Source organism: Oncorhynchus keta, chromosome 35, assembly GCF_023373465.1.
Source record: "Oncorhynchus keta strain PuntledgeMale-10-30-2019 chromosome 35, Oket_V2, whole genome shotgun sequence".
NCBI classification, from domain to species: domain Eukaryota; kingdom Metazoa; phylum Chordata; class Actinopteri; order Salmoniformes; family Salmonidae; genus Oncorhynchus; species Oncorhynchus keta.
In genome coordinates, this window is record NC_068455.1 from 80,025,640 (window position 1) to 80,043,139 (window position 17,500).

General features: G+C 47.9%; 1 pseudogene; it reads left to right on the plus strand.

Annotated features, from left to right (window-relative positions):
* Positions 1-17,500, plus strand: part of LOC127915543 (tripartite motif-containing protein 2-like) — a 44,743-nt pseudogene that overhangs the window by 1,835 nt on the left and 25,408 nt on the right.

Here is a 17,500-nt window from a genome sequence, read left to right on the forward strand (position 1 = left end):
TGTCCTACTGATGGAGCTGAGGTCACCTACGGACTGAAACAGAAGGTAGGGAGGAGAGAGAGTGAGTGTCCTACTGATGGAGCTAGAGGTCACCTACGGACTGAAACAGAAGGTAGGGAGAGAGAGAGAGAGTGTCCTACTGGATGGAGCTAGAGGTCACCTACGGACTGAAACAGAAGGTAGGGAGAGAGAGAGAGAGGTCCTACTGATGGAGCTAGAGGTCACCTACGGACTGAAACAGAAGGTAGGGAGGAGAGAGAGAGGTCCTACTGATGGAGCTAGAGGTCACCTACGGACTGAAACAGAAGGTAGGGAGGAGAGAGAGTGCCCTACTGATGGAGCTAGAGGTCACCTACGGACTGAAACAGAAGGTAGGGAGAGAGAGAGAGAGTGTCCTACTGATGGAGCTAGAGGTCACCCCTAATGGACTGGAAACAGAAGGTAGGGAGGAGAGAGAGTGTCCTACTGATGGAGCTAGAGGCCACCTACGGACTGAAAACAGAAGGTAGGGAGGAGAGAGAGTGTCCTACTGATGGAGCTAGAGGTCACCTACGGACTGAAACAGAAGGTAGAGGAGAGAGAGAGAGAGTGTCCTACTGATGGAGCTAGAGGTCACCACGACTGAAACAGAAGGTAGGGAGGAGAGAGTGTCCTACTGATGGAGCTAGAGGTCACCTACGGACTGAAACAGAAGGTAGGGAGAGAGAGAGAGTGTCCTACTGATGGAGCTAGAGGTCACCTACGGACTGAAACAGAAGGTAGAGAGGGAGAGAGAGAGAGAGTGTCCTACTGATGGAGCTAGAGGTCACCTACGGACTGAAACAGAAGGTAGGGAGGAGAGAGAGTGTCCTACTGATGGAGCTAGGAGTCACCTACGGACTGAAACAGAAGGTAGGGAGAGAGAGAGTGTCCTACTGATGGAGCTAGGAGGTCACCTACGGACTGAAACAGAAGGTAGGGAGGAGAGAGAGTGTCCTACTGATGGAGCTAGAGGTCACCTACGGACTGAAACAGAAGGTAGGGAGGAGAGAGAGTGCCCTACTGATGGAGCTAGAGGTCACCTACGGACTGAAACAGAAGGTAGAGAGAGAGAGAGAGAGAGAGTGTCCTACTGATGGAGCTAGAGGTCACCTACGGACTGAAACAGAAGGTAGAGAGGGAGAGAGAGAGTGTCCTACTGATGGAGCTAGAGGTCACCTACGGACTGAAACACAGAAGGTAGGGAGGAGAGAGAGTGTCCTACTGATGGAGCTAGAGGTCACCTACGGACTGGGAAACAGAAGGTAGGAGGAGAGAGAGTGTCCTACTGATGGAGCTAGAGGTCACCTACGGACTGAAACAGAAGGTAGGGAGAGAGAGTGTCCTACTGATGGAGCTAGAGGTCACCTACGGACTGAAACAGAAGGTAGAGAGAGAGAGAGAGAGTGTCCTACTGATGGAGCTAGAGGTCACCTACGGACTGAAACAGAAGGTAGGGAGGAGAGAGAGTGAGTGTCCTACTGATGGAGCTAGAGGTCACCTACGGACTGAAACAGAAGGTAGGGAGAGAGAGAGAGAGTGTCCTACTGATGGAGCTAGAGGTCACCTACGGACTGAAACAGAAGGTAGGGAGAGAGAGAGAGTGTCCTACTGATGGAGCTAGAGGTCACCTACGGACTGAAACAGAAGGTAGGGAGGAGAGAGAGAGTGTCCTACTGATGGAGCTAGAGGTCACCTACGGACTGAAACAGAAGGTAGGGAGGAGAGAGAGTGTCCTACTGATGGAGCTAGAGGTCACCTACGGACTGAAACAGAAGGTAGGGAGGAGAGAGAGAGAGAGTGTCCTACTGATGGAGCTAGAGGTCACCTACGGACTGAAACAGAAGGTAGGGAGGAGAGAGAGAGTGTCCTACTGATGGAGCTAGAGGCCACCTACGGACTGAAACAGAAGGTAGGGAGAGAGAGAGTGTCCTACTGATGGAGCTAGAGGTCACCTACGGACTGAAACAGAAGGTAGAGGAGAGAGAGAGAGTGTCCTACTGATGGAGCTAGAGGTCACCTACGGACTGAAACAGAAGGTAGGGAGGAGAGAGTGTCCTACTGATGGAGCTAGAGGTCACCTACGGACTGAAACAGAAGGTAGGGAGAGAGAGAGAGTGTCCTACTGATGGAGCTAGAGGTCACCTACGGACTGAAACAGAAGGTAGAGAGGGAGAGAGAGTGTCCTACTGATGGAGCTAGAGGTCACCTACGGACTGAAACAGAAGGTAGGGAGGAGAGAGAGTGTCCTACTGATGGAGCTAGAGGTCACCTACGGACTGAAACAGAAGGTAGGAGGAGAGAGTGTCCTACTGATGGAGCTAGAGGTCACCTACGGACTGAAACAGAAGGTAGGGAGGAGAGAGAGTGTCCTACTGATGGAGCTAGAGGTCACCTACGGACTGAAACAGAAGGTAGGGAGGAGAGAGTGTGCCCTACTGATGGAGCTAGAGGTCACCTACGGACTGAAACAGAAGGTAGAGAGAGAGAGAGAGAGAGAGCCCTACTGATGGAGCTAGAGGTCACCTACGGACTGAAACAGAAGGTAGAGGGAGAGAGAGAGAGTGTCCTACTGATGGAGCTAGAGGTCACCTACGGACTGAAACAGAAGGTAGGGAGGAGAGAGAGTGTCCTACTGATGGAGCTAGAGGTCACCTACGGACTGAAACAGAAGGTAGGGAGGAGAGAGAGAGTGTCCTACTGATGGAGCTAGAGGTCACCTACTGACTGAAACAGAAGGTAGGGAGAGAGAGAGAGTGTCCTACTGATGGAGCTAGAGGTCACCTACGGACTGAAACAGAAGGTAGAGAGAGAGAGAGAGAGAGTGTCCTACTGATGGAGCTAGAGGTCACCTACGGACTGAAACAGAAGGTAGGGAGAGAGAGAGAGAGAGAGAGAGAGAGTGTCCTACTGATGGAGCTAGAGGTCACCTACGGACTGAAACAGAAGGTAGAGAGAGAGAGAGAGTGCCCTACTGATGGAGCTAGAGGTCACCTACGGACTGAAACAGAAGGTAGGGAGGAGAGAGAGTGCCCTACTGATGGAGCTAGAGGTCACCTACGGACTGAAACAGAAGGTAGGGAGAGAGAGAGAGTGTCCTACTGATGGAGCTAGAGGTCACCTACGGACTGAAACAGAAGGTAGAGAGAGAGAGAGAGTGTCCTACTGATGGAGCTAGAGGTCACCTACGGACTGAAACAGAAGGTAGGGAGGAGAGAGAGTGTCCTACTGATGGAGCTAGAGGTCACCTACGGACTGAAACAGAAGGTAGGGAGAGAGAGAGAGAGAGAGTGTCCTACTGATGGAGCTAGAGGTCACCTACGGACTGAAACAGAAGGTAGAGAGGAGAGAGAGAGAGAGAGTGTCCTACTGATGGAGCTAGAGGTCACCTACGGACTGAAACAGAAGGTAGGGAGGAGAGAGAGTGTCCTACTGATGGAGCTAGAGGTCACCTACGGACTGAAACAGAAGGTAGGGAGAGAGAGAGAGAGAGAGTGTCCTACTGATGGAGCTAGAGGTCACCTACGGACTGAAACAGAAGGTAGAGAGGAGAGAGAGAGAGAGTGTCCTACTGATGGAGCTAGAGGTCACCTACGGACTGAAACAGAAGGTAGGGAGGAGAGAGAGTGCCCTACTGATGGAGCTAGAGGTCACCTACGGACTGAAACAGAAGGTAGGGAGGAGAGAGAGTGTCCTACTGATGGAGCTAGAGGTCACCTACGGACTGAAACAGAAGGTAGGGAGGAGAGAGAGAGTGTCCTACTGATGGAGCTAGAGGTCACCTACGGACTGAAACAGAAGGTAGAGAGAGAGAGAGAGTGTCCTACTGATGGAGCTAGAGGTCACCTACGGACTGAAACAGAAGGTAGGGAGGAGAGAGAGAGAGAGTGTCCTACTGATAGAGCTAGAGGTCACCTACGGACTGAAACAGAAGGTAGGGAGAGAGAGAGAGTGAGTCCTACTGATGGAGCTAGAGGTCACCTACGGACTGAAACAGAAGGTAGGGAGGACAGAGAGAGAGTGTCCTACTGATGGAGCTAGAGGTCACCTACGGACTGAAACAGAAGGTAGGGAGAGAGAGAGAGTGCCCTACTGATGGAGCTAGAGGTCACCTACGGACTGAAACAGAAGGTAGGGAGAGAGAGAGAGTGAGTCCTACTGATGGAGCTAGAGGTCACCTACGGACTGAAACAGAAGGTAGGGAGAGAGAGAGAGAGAGAGTGTCCTACTGATGGAGCTAGAGGTCACCTACGGACTGAAACAGAAGGTAGAGAGAGAGAGAGAGAGAGAGTGTCCTACTGATGGAGCTAGAGGTCACCTACGGACTGAAACAGAAGGTAGGGAGGAGAGAGAGAGAGTGTCCTACTGATGGAGCTAGAGGTCACCTACGGACTGAAACAGAAGGTAGGGAGAGAGAGAGAGTGTCCTACTGATGGAGCTAGAGGTCACCTACGGACTGAAACAGAAGGTAGGGAGGAGAGAGTGAGAGAGAGTGTCCTACTGATGGAGCTAGAGGTCACCTACGGACTGAAACAGAAGGTAGGGAGAGAGAGAGTGCCCTACTGATGGAGCTAGAGGTCACCTACGGACTGAAACAGAAGGTAGAGAGAGAGAGAGTGTCCTACTGATGGAGCTAGAGGTCACCTACGGACTGAAACAGAAGGTAGGGAGGAGAGAGAGTGTCCTACTGATGGAGCTAGGGTCACCTACGGACTGAAACAGAAGATAGGGAGGAGAGAGAGAGAGAGAGTGTCCTACTGATGGAGCTAGAGGTCACCTACGGACTGAAACAGAAGGTAGGGAGGAGAGAGAGTGTCCTACTGATGGAGCTAGAGGTCACCTACGGACTGAAACAGAAGATAGGGAGGGAGAGAGAGTGTCCTACTGATGGAGCTAGAGGTCACCTACGGACTGAAACAGAAGGTAGAGAGGAGAGAGAGAGAGAGAGTGTCCTACTGATGGAGCTAGAGGTCACCTACGGACTGAAACAGAAGGTAGGGAGGAGAGAGAGAGAGTGTCCTACTGATGGAGCTAGAGGTCACCTACGGACTGAAACAGAAGGTAGGGAGAGAGAGAGAGTGTCCTACTGATGGAGCTAGAGGTCACCTACGGACTGAAACAGAAGGTAGAGAGAGAGAGAGTGTCCTACTGATGGAGCTAGAGGTCACCTACGGACTGAAACAGAAGGTAGAGAGAGAGAGAGAGAGTGTCCTACTGATGGAGCTAGAGGTCACCTACGGACTGAAACAGAAGGTAGGGAGGAGAGAGAGTGTCCTACTGATGGAGCTAGAGGTCACCTACGGACTGAAACAGAAGGTAGAGAGAGAGAGAGAGTGTCCTACTGATGGAGCTAGAGGTCACCTACAGACTGAAACAGAAGGTAGAGAGAGAGAGAGAGAGAGTCCTACTGATGGAGCTAGAGGTCACCTACGGACTGAAACAGAAGGTAGGGAGGAGAGAGAGTGTCCTACTGATGGAGCTAGAGGTCACCTACGGACTGAAACAGAAGGTAGGGAGGAGAGAGAGAGAGAGTGTCCTACTGATGGAGCTAGAGGTCACCTACGGACTGAAACAGAAGGTAGGGAGAGAGAGAGAGTGAGTCCTACTGATGGAGCTAGAGGTCACCTACGGACTGAAACAGAAGGTAGGGAGGACAGAGAGAGAGTGTCCTACTGATGGAGCTAGAGGTCACCTACGGACTGAAACAGAAGGTAGGGAGAGAGAGAGTGCCCTACTGATGGAGCTAGAGGTCACCTACGGACTGAAACAGAAGGTAGGGAGAGAGAGAGTGAGTCCTACTGATGGAGCTAGAGGTCACCTACGGACTGAAACAGAAGGTAGGGAGAGAGAGAGAGTGAGTCCTACTGATGGAGCTAGAGGTCACCTACGGACTGAAACAGAAGGTAGGGAGGACAGAGAGAGAGTGTCCTACTGATGGAGCTAGAGGTCACCTACGGACTGAAACAGAAGGTAGGGAGAGAGAGGAGTGAGTCCTACTGATGGAGCTAGAGGTCACCTACGGACTGAAACAGAAGGTAGGGAGAGAGAGAGAGAGTCCTACTGATGGAGCTAGAGGTCACCTACGGACTGAAACAGAAGGTAGGGAGAGAGAGAGAGTGAGTCCTACTGATGGAGCTAGAGGTCACCTACGGACTGAAACAGAAGGTAGGGAGAGAGAGAGAGTGAGTCCTACTGATGGAGCTAGAGGTCACCTACGGACTGAAACAGAAGGTAGGGAGAGAGAGAGAGTGAGTCCTACTGATGGAGCTAGAGGTCACTACGGACTGAAACAGAAGGTAGGGAGGACAGAGAGAGAGTGTCCTACTGATGGAGCTAGAGGTCACCTACGGACTGAAACAGAAGGTAGGGAGAGAGAGAGAGTGAGTCCTACTGATGGAGCTAGAGGTCACCTACGGACTGAAACAGAAGGTAGGGAGAGAGAGAGTGCCCTACTGATGGAGCTAGAGGTCACCTACGGACTGAAACAGAAGGTAGGGAGGACAGAGAGAGAGTGTCCTACTGATGGAGCTAGAGGTCACCTACGGACTGAAACAGAAGGTAGGGAGGAGAGAGAGAGTGTCCTACTGATGGAGCTAGAGGTCACTACGGACTGAAACAGAAGGTAGAGGAGAGAGAGAGAGAGTGTCCTACTGATGGAGCTAGAGGTCACCTACGGACTGATAGGGAGGAGAGAGAGAGTGTCCTACTGATGGAGCTAGAGGCCACCTACGGACTGAAACAGAAGGTAGGGAGGAGAGAGAGAGTGTCCTACTGATGGAGCTAGAGGTCACCTACGGACTGAAACAGAAGATAGAGAGGAGAGAGTGTCCTACTGATGGAGCTAGAGGTCACCTACGGACTGAAACAGAAGGTAGGGAGAGAGAGAGAGAGAGTGTCCTACTGATGGAGCTAGAGGTCACCCTACGGACTGAAACAGAAGGTAGGGAGGACAGAGAGAGAGTGTCCTACTGATGGAGCTAGAGAGTCACCTACGGACTGAAACAGAAGGTAGGGAGGACAGAGAGAGAGTGTCCTACTGATGGAGCTAGAGGTCACCTACGGACTGAAACAGAAGGTAGGGAGAGAGAGAGAGAGAGTGTCCTACTGATGGAGCTAGAGGTCACCTACGGACTGAAACAGAAGGTAGAGAGGAGAGAGAGTGTCCTACTGATGGAGCTAGAGGTCACCTACGGACTGAAACAGAAGGTAGGGAGGAGAGAGAGTGCCCTACTGATGGAGCTAGAGGTCACCTACGGACTGAAACAGAAGGTAGGGAGAGAGAGAGAGAGAGTGTCCTACTGATGGAGCTAGAGGTCACCTACGGACTGAAACAGAAGGTAGGGAGGAGAGAGAGTGTCCTACTGATGGAGCTAGAGGTCACCCCTGGACTGAAACAGAAGGTAGAGAGAGAGAGAGAGAGAGAGTGTCCTACTGATGGAGCTAGAGGTCACCTACGGACTGAAACAGAAGGTAGAGGAGGAGAGAGAGTGTCCTACTGATGGAGCTAGAGGTCACCTACGGACTGAAACAGAAGGTAGGGGGAGAGAGAGAGTGTCCTACTGATGGAGCTAGAGGTCACCTACGGACTGAAACAGAAGGTAGGGAGGAGAGAGAGTGTCCTACTGATGGAGCTAGAGGTCACCTACGGACTGAAACAGAAGGTAGAGAGGAGAGAGAGTGTCCTACTGATGGAGCTAGAGGTCACCTACGGACTGAAACAGAAGGTAGGGGAGGAGAGAGAGTGTCCTACTGATGGAGCTAGAGGTCACCTACGGACTGAAACAGAAGGTAGGGAGGAGAGAGTGTCCTACTGATGGAGCTAGAGGTCACCTACGGACTGAAACAGAAGGTAGGGAGGAGAGAGAGTGTCCTACTGATGGAGCTAGAGGTCACCTACGGACTGAAACAGAAGGTAGGAGGAGAGAGAGTGTCCTACTGATGGAGCTAGAGGTCACCTACGGACTGAAACAGAAGGTAGAGAGAGAGAGAGAGTCCTACTGATGGAGCTAGAGGTCACCTACGGACTGAAACAGAAGGTAGAGAGAGAGAGAGAGAGAGTGTCCTACTGATGGAGCTAGAGGTCACCTACGGACTGAAACAGAAGGTAGAGAGAGAGAGAGTGTCCTACTGATGGAGCTAGAGGTCACCTACGGACTGAAACAGAAGGTAGGGAGAGAGAGAGAGAGAGAGTGTCCTACTGATGGAGCTAGAGGTCACCTACGGACTGAAACAGAAGGTAGGGAGAGAGAGAGAGTGTCCTACTGATGGAGCTAGAGGTCACCTACGGACTGAAACAGAAGGTAGGGAGGAGAGAGAGTGTCCTACTGATGGAGCTAGAGGTCACCTACGGACTGAAACAGAAGATAGGGAGAGAGAGAGAGTGTCCTACTGATGGAGCTAGAGGTCACCTACGGACTGAAACAGAAGGTAGGGAGGAGAGAGTGTCCTACTGATGGAGCTAGAGGTCACCTACGGACTGAAACAGAAGGTAGGGAGGAGAGAGAGTGTCCTACTGATGGAGCTAGAGGTCACCTACGGACTGAAACAGAAGGTAGGGAGGAGAGAGTGTCCTACTGATGGAGCTAGAGGTCACCTACGGACTGAAACAGAAGGTAGGGAGGAGAGAGAGTGCCCTACTGATGGAGCTAGAGGTCACCTACGGACTGAAACAGAAGGTAGGGAGAGAGAGAGAGAGAGTGTCCTACTGATGGAGCTAGAGGTCACCTACGGACTGAAACAGAAGGTAGGGAGGAGAGAGAGTGTCCTACTGATGGAGCTAGAGGTCACCTACGGACTGAAACAGAAGGTAGGGAGGAGAGAGAGTGTCCTACTGATGGAGCTAGAGGTCACCTACGGACTGAAACAGAAGGTAGGGAGAGAGAGAGAGTGTCCTACTGATGGAGCTAGAGGTCACCTACGGACTGAAACAGAAGGTAGGGAGGAGAGAGAGAGTGTCCTACTGATGGAGCTAGAGGTCACCTACGGACTGAAACAGAAGGTAGAGAGAGAGAGAGAGAGAGAGTGTCCTACTGATGGAGCTAGAGGTCACCTACGGACTGAAACAGAAGGTAGAGAGAGAGAGTGTCCTACTGATGGAGCTAGAGGTCACCTACGGACTGAAACAGAAGGTAGAGAGAGAGAGAGAGAGAGAGTGTCCTACTGATGGAGCTAGAGGTCACCTACGGACTGAAACAGAAGGTAGGGAGAGAGAGAGAGTGTCCTACTGATGGAGCTAGAGGTCACCTACGGACTGAAACAGAAGGTAGGGAGGAGAGAGTGTCCTACTGATGGAGCTAGAGGTCACCTACGGACTGAAACAGAAGGTAGGGAGAGAGAGAGAGTGTCCTACTGATGGAGCTAGAGGTCACCTACGGACTGAAACAGAAGGTAGGGAGAGAGAGAGAGTGTCCTACTGATGGAGCTAGAGGTCACCTACGGACTGAAACAGAAGGTAGGGAGAGAGAGAGAGGGGGAGGGAGGGAGTACAAAAATAATCCTATCCTCTCTCTCTCTGTCTCTCTCGGTCTCTGTCTCTCTCGGTCTCTGTCTCTCTCGGTCTCTCTCTCTCTCTCTCTCTCTCTCTCTCTCTCTCTCTCTCTCTCTCTCTCTCCAGGTCTTGCAGGCCCAGCTGGACACCTTACTCCATGGCCAGGGGGGTATCGTTGACACATGTACCCAGACAGAGAAGGCCCTGAGCGTGGAGGCCCGCGCCGCGAGCCTGCAGGCTGAGAGAGGCCTTGGGGAGAGGCTGAGGGATCTGGCCAGCCAAGGTCTGTAACATGTTCCATTCCATGGCATGTGAAATTAGGTAACAACTAACTTTTAAAGGGTGTTTGATGTTGTTCGCACGATGCGTTGATAATGAAGGAGATGCTGTGCTTTTACTGGTTGGCTCTCCTCTCACTCAAACACACACAGCCTCTGAGCCCCGCCCCCTGCTATTACAATGGTTGGATTTTCAAATCCAAAACAACGAGCTAATATTGCATTAGGAAATGGCCTCCTTTGCAGACCAGTGTGGTCACAGCACTCCCTGTGTTGTGATTCACATGGGTTACGTCAGCCAGGAAATAACTTGATAACCTGGGCTACTGTTTTAAACATGTTTATTTCCTGTATGGCTACAGTTATAAATATCAAATCAAATCAAATCGAATCAAATGTATTTATATAGCCCTTCGTACATCAGTTGATATCTCAAAGTGCTGCACAGAAACCCAGCCTAAAACCCCAAACAGCAAGCAATGCAGGTGTAGAAGCACGGTGGCTAGGAAAAACCCCTAGAAAGGCCAAAACCTAGGAAGAAACCTAGAGAGGAACCAGGCTATGTGGGGTGGCCAGTCCTCTTCTGGCTGTGCCGGTGGAGATTATAACAGAACATGGCCAAGATGTTCAAATGTTCATAAATGACCAGCATGGTCGAATAATAATAAGGCAGAACAGTTGAAACTGGAGCAGCAGCACGGTCAGGTGGACTGGGGACAGCAAGGAGTCATCATGTCAGGTAGTCCTGGGGCAAGGTCCTGTTTATTTCCTGTATGGCTACTATTTTAAATATGTGTATTTCCTGTATGGCTACAGTTATAAATATGTTTATTTCTGGTAGGGTTACTGTTATAAATATGTTTATTTCTGGTAGGGCTACTGTTATAAATATGTATTTCTGGTAGGGTTACTGTTATAAATATGTTTATTTCTGGTAGGGCTATTGTTATAAATATGTTTATTTCTGGTAGGGCTACTGTTATAAATATGTGTATTTCTGGTAGGGTTACTGTTATAAATATGTTTATTTCTGGTAGGGCTACTGTTATAAATATGTTTATTTCTGGTAGGGCTACTGTTATAAATGTGTTTATTTCTGGTAGGGCTACTGTTATAAATGTGTTTATTTCTGGTAGGGCTACTGTTATAAATGTGTTTATTTCTGGTAGGGCTACTGTTATAAATATGTGTATTTCTGGTAGGGCTACTGTTATAAATATGTGTATTTCTGGTAGGGCTACTGTTATAAATATGTGTATTTCTGGTAGGGCTACTGTTATAAATATGTGTATTTCTGGTAGGGCTATGGTTATAAATATGTGTATTTCTGGTAGGGCTACTGTTATAAGTATGTTTATTTCTGGTAGGGCTACGGTTATAAATATGTGTATTTCTGGTAGGGCTACTGTTATAAATATGTGTATTTCTGGTAGGGCTACTGTTATAAATATGTGTATTTCTGGTAGGGCTACTGTTATAAATATGTGTATTTCTGGTAGGGCTACTGTTATAAATATGTTTATTTCTGGTAGGGCTACTGTTATAAATATGTGTATTTCTGGTAGGGCTACTGTTATAAATATGTGTATTTCTGGTAGGGCTACTGTTATAAATATGTTTATTTCTGGTAGGGCTACTGTTATAAATATGTGTATTTCTGGTAGGGCTACTGTTATAAATATGTGTATTTCTGGTAGGGCTACTGTTATAAATATGTGTATTTCTGGTAGGGTTACTGTTATAAATATGTGTATTTCTGGTAGGGCTACGGTTATAAATATGTTTATTTCTGGTAGGGCTACTGTTATAAATATGTGTATTTCTGGTAGGGCTACGGTTATAAATATGTTTATTTCTGGTAGGGCTACTGTTATAAATATGTTTATTTCTGGTAGGGCTACGTTTTTTAACATGATTACTGAATAAAAATATAAACGAAACATGCAACAATTTCAAATATTTTACTGAGTTACAGTTCATATAGGAAATTGTTCAATTGAATTCAATTCCTTAGTTAATTAATTATTTAGCCCATTATCTAATTATTTAGCCCATTATCTAATTATTTAGCCCATTATCTAATTATTTAGCCCATTATCTAATTATTTAGCCCATTATCTAATTATTTAGCCCATTATCTGTGGATTTCACGACTGGGCAAGAGTGTAGCCATGGGTTGTCCTTAGAGGGAAAGGCCCAGCCACTGGGAGCCAGGCCCAGCCACTGGGGAGCCAGGCCCAGCCACCACTGGGAGCCAGGCCCAGCCACCGGGAGCCAGGCCCAGCCACTTGGGAGCCAGGCCCAGCCACTGGGGAGCCAGGCCCAGCCGCTGGGGAGCCAGGCCCAGCCACTGGGGAGCCAGGCCCAGCCACTTGGGAGCCAGGCCCAGCCACCGGGGAGCCAGGCCCAGCCACTGGGGAGCCAGGCCCAGCCACTGGAGGCCGGTTGGACGTACTGCCAAATTCTCTAAAAACGATATTAGAGGCAGGCGGCTTATGGTAGAAAAAGGAACATTAAATTCTCTGGAAAGAGCTCTGGTGGACATTTCTGGAGTCAGCATGACAACTGCACGCTCCCTCTAAACTTGAGACATCTGTGGCATTGGTATTGTGTGATAAAACTGCACATTTTAAAGTGGCCGTTTATTTCCCCCAGCACAAGGTGCACCTGTGTAATTTCTCCACAACATTTGAGAGAAATAATATTTTGTGCAGATGGAACATTTCTATGATTTTTTTTTTGCTCTTGAAACAAACAATACTTTACATGTTACGTTTATATTTTTGTACAGTCCGGTAGGGCTACAGTTTTTAACGTGTATATTTCCGGTAGGGCTACAGTTTTAACATGTATATTTTGGTAGGGCTACAGTTTTAACGTGTATATTTCCGGTAGGGCTACAGTTTTTAACATGTATATTTCCGGTAGGGCTACAGTTTTTAACATGTATATTTCCGGTAGGGCTACAGTTTTAACGTGTATATTTCCGGTAGGGCTACAGTTTTTAACATGTATATTTCCGGTAGGGCTACAGTTTTTTAACGTGTATATTTCGGTAGGGCTACAGTTTTTAACGTGTATATTTCGGTAGGGCTACAGTTTTTAACGTGTATATTTCCGGTAGGGCTACAGTTTTTAACATGTATATTTCCGGTAGGGCTACAGTTTTTAACGTGTATATTTCCGGTAGGGCTACAGTTTTTAACATGTATATTTCCGGTAGGGCTACAGTTTTTAACATGTATATTTCTCGGTAGGGCTACAGTTTTTAACGTGTATATTTCCGGTAGGGCTACATTTTTAACATGTATATTTCCGGTAGGGCTACAGTTTTTAACGTGTATATTTCCGGTAGGGCTACAGTTTTTAACGTGTATATTTCCGGTAGGGCTACAGTTTTTAACGTGTATATTTCCGGTAGGGCTACAGTTTTTAACATGTATATTTCCGGTAGGGCTACAGTTTTAATGTGTATATTTCCGGTAGGGCTACCGTTTTAACATGTGTATTTCCGGTAGGGCTACCGTTTTTAACATGTATATTTCCGGTAGGGCTACCGTTTTTAACATGTGTATTTCCGGTAGGGCTACAGTTTTTAACGTGTATTTCCGGTAGGGCTACCGTTTTTAACATGTATATTTCCGGTAGGGCTACAGTTTTTAACGTGTATATTTCCGGTAGGGCTACCGTTTTAACATGTATATTTCGGTAGGGCTACAGTTTTTAACATGTATATTTCGGTAGGGCTACAGTTTTTAACGTGTATATTTCGGTAGGGCTACAGTTTTTAACATGTATATTTCGGTAGGGCTACAGTTTTTAACATGTATATTTCGGTAGGGCTACAGTTTTTAACGTGTATATTTCGGTAGGGCTACAGTTTTAACATGTATATTTCGGTAGGGCTACAGTTTTTAACGTGTATATTTCCGGTAGGGCTACAGTTTTTAACGTGTATATTTCGGTAGGGCTACAGTTTTTAACGTGTATATTTCGGTAGGGCTACAGTTTTAACATGTATATTTCGGTAGGGCTACAGTTTTTAATGTGTATATTTCGGTAGGGCTACCGTTTTTAACATGTGTATTTCCGGTAGGGCTACCGTTTTTAACATGTATATTTCGGTAGGGCTACCGTTTTTAACATGTGTATTTCGGTAGGGCTACAGTTTTTAACGTGTATTTCCGGTAGGGCTACCGTTTTAACATGTATATTTCGGTAGGGCTACAGTTTTTAACGTGTATATTTCCGGTAGGGCTACCGTTTTAACATGTGTATTTCCGGTAGGGCTACCGTTTTAACATGTGTATTTCGGTAGGGCTACAGTTTTTAACGTGTATATTTCGGTAGGGCTACAGTTTTTAACGTGTATATTTCCGGTAGGGCTACAGTTTTAACATGTATATTTCGGTAGGGCTACCGTTTTTAACATGTGTATTTCCGGTAGGGCTACAGTTTTTAACGTGTATTTCCGGTAGGGCTACCGTTTTTAACATGTATATTTCCGGTAGGGCTACAGTTTTTAACGTGTATATTTCCGGTAGGGCTACCGTTTTAACATGTATTTCCGGTAGGGCTACCGTTTTTAACATGTGTATTTCGGTAGGGCTACAGTTTTAACGTGTATATTTCCGGTAGGGCTACAGTTTTTAACGTGTGTATTTCTGGTAGGGCTACAGTTTTTAACGTGTATATTTCCGGTAGGGCTACCGTTCCAGGCTGAGGAGAACGATCAGCTGGATTTACTGATGGAGACAGAGGGGCTGAGAAAGTCTATCCACAAACTGGGGACTATCATCACTACCAGGTCAGTCTATATCAGCTGGGGTCTATCATCACTACCAGGTCAGTCTATATCAGCTGGGGTCTATCATCACTACCAGGTCAGTCTATATCAGCTGGGGTCTATCATCACTACCAGGTCAGTCTATATCAGCTGGGGTCTATCATCACTACCAGGTCAGTCTATATCAGCTGGGGTCTATCATCACTACCAGGTCAGTCTATATCAGTTGGGGTCTATCATCACTACCAGGTCAGTCTATATCAGCTGGGAACCGTCATCACTACCAGGTCAGTCTATATCAGCTGGGGTCTATCATCACTACCAGGTCAGTCTATATCAGATGGGAACTGTCATCACTACCAGGTCAGTCTATATCAGCTGGGGTCTATCATCACTACCAGGTCAGTCTATATCAGCTGGGGTCTGTCATCACTACCAGGTCAGTCTATATCAGCTGGGGTCTATCATCACTACCAGGTCAGTCTATATCAGCTGGGGTCTATCATCACTACCAGGTCAGTCTATATCAGCTGGGAACCGTCATCACTACCAGGTCAGTCTATATCAGCTGGGGTCTATCATCACTACCAGGTCAGTCTATATCAGCTGGGGTCTATCATCACTACCAGGTCAGTCTATATCAGCTGGGGTCTATCATCACTACCAGGTCAGTCTATATCAGCTGGGGTCTATCATCACTACCAGGTCAGTCTATATCAGCTGGGAACCGTCATCACTACCAGGTCAGTCTATATCAGCTGGGGTCTATCATCACTACCAGGTCAGTCTATATCAGCTGGGATCTGTCATCACTACCAGGTCAGTCTATATCAGCTGGGGTCTATCATCACTACCAGGTCAGTCTATATCAGCTGGGAACCGTCATCACTACCAGGTCAGTCTATATCAGCTGGGGTCTATCATCACTACCAGGTCAGTCTATATCAGCTGGGAACCGTCATCACTACCAGGTCAGTCTATATCAGCTGGGGTCTATCATCACTACCAGGTCAGTCTATATCAGCTGGGGTCTATCATCACTACCAGGTCAGTCTATATCAGCTGGGGTCTATCATCACTACCAGGTCAGTCTATATCAGCTGGGGTCTGTCATCACTACCAGGTCAGTCTATATCAGCTGGGGTCTATCATCACTACCAGGTCAGTCTATATCAGCTGGGGTCTGTCATCACTACCAGGTCAGTCTATATCAGCTGGGGTCTATCATCACTACCAGGTTAGTCTATATCAGCTGGGTCTATCATCACTACCAGGTCAGTCTATATCAGCTGGGGTCTATCATCACTACCAGGTCAGTCTATATCAGCTGGAACCGTCATCACTACCAGGTCAGTCTATATCAGCTGAGGTCTATCATCACTACCAGGTCAGTCTATATCAGCTGGGGTCTATCATCACTACCAGGTCAGTCTATATCAGCTGGAATCTATCATCACTACCAGGTCAGTCTATATCAGCTGGGGTCTATCATCACTACCAGGTCAGTCTATATCAGCTGGGAACCGTCATCACTACCAGGTCAGTCTATATCAGCTGGGGTCTATCATCACTACCAGGTCAGTCTATATCAGCTGGGGTCTATCATCACTACCAGGTCAGTCTATATCAGCTGGGAACCGTCATCACTACCAGGTCAGTCTATATCAGCTGGGGTCTGTCATCACTACCAGGTCAGTCTATATCAGCTGGGGTCTATCATCACTACCAGGTCAGTCTATATCAGCTGGGGTCTATCATCACTACCAGGTCAGTCTATATCAGCTGGGGTCTGTCATCACTACCAGGTCAGTCTATATCAGCTGGGGTCTATCATCACTACCAGGTCAGTCTATATCAGCTGGGGTCTGTCATCACTACCAGGTCAGTCTATATCAGCTGGGGTCTATCATCACTACCAGGTTAGTCTATATCAGCTGGGGTCTATCATCACTACCAGGTCAGTCTATATCAGCTGGGGTCTATGATCACTACCAGGTCAGTCTATATCAGCTGGGAACCGTCATCACTACCAGGTCAGTCTATATCAGCTGGGGTCTATCATCACTACCAGGTCAGTCTATATCAGCTGGGGTCTATCATCACTACCAGGTCAGTCTATATCAGCTGGGGTCTATCATCACTACCAGGTCAGTCTATATCAGCTGGGGTCTATCATCACTACCAGGTCAGTCTATATCAGCTGGGAACCGTCATCACTACCAGGTCAGTCTATATCAGCTGGGGTCTATCATCACTACCAGGTCAGTCTATATCAGCTGGGGTCTATCATCACTACCAGGTCAGTCTATATCAGCTGGGAACCGTCATCACTACCATGTCAGTCTATATCAGCTGGGGTCTATCATCACTACCAGGTCAGTCTATATCAGCTGGGGTCTATCATCACTACCAGGTCAGTCTATATCAGCTGGGGACTATCATCACTACCAGGTCAGTCTATATCAGCTGGGAACCGTCATCACTACCAGGTCAGTCTATATCAGCTGGGAACCGTCATCACTACCAGGTCGGTGTCGTCAGGTGGACCAGTATCCGAAAGTTGGCTGATTCACGTCCCGGGAGGAGCTGATGGAATGGTGTGACGTGAACTTGCTGCTGTAATCAGAGATAAAATATGAATAAACAAATAAATAAATTATGAATGAACAAAATGTATTTTTGTTGTATTAAAAATGAAATGAAACAATTCATATAAATTAAATAAAAATAATGACATCATGATTGTCGTCCCAAGCGCTGTGGCGAGCCAGAGTGAGGCGTCTGGTGTGGGACTGGAGCAGTGCATCGTGGGTCTCCCAGCCTGCGTAACCATAATGACCAGAGACAAGGCCGGCGGACCATGCAGGAGCGGCAATGCCATCCTGTCTGCTGAGGTAGGGGCCGACACGCACAAGCACGTTCAGCTAAACT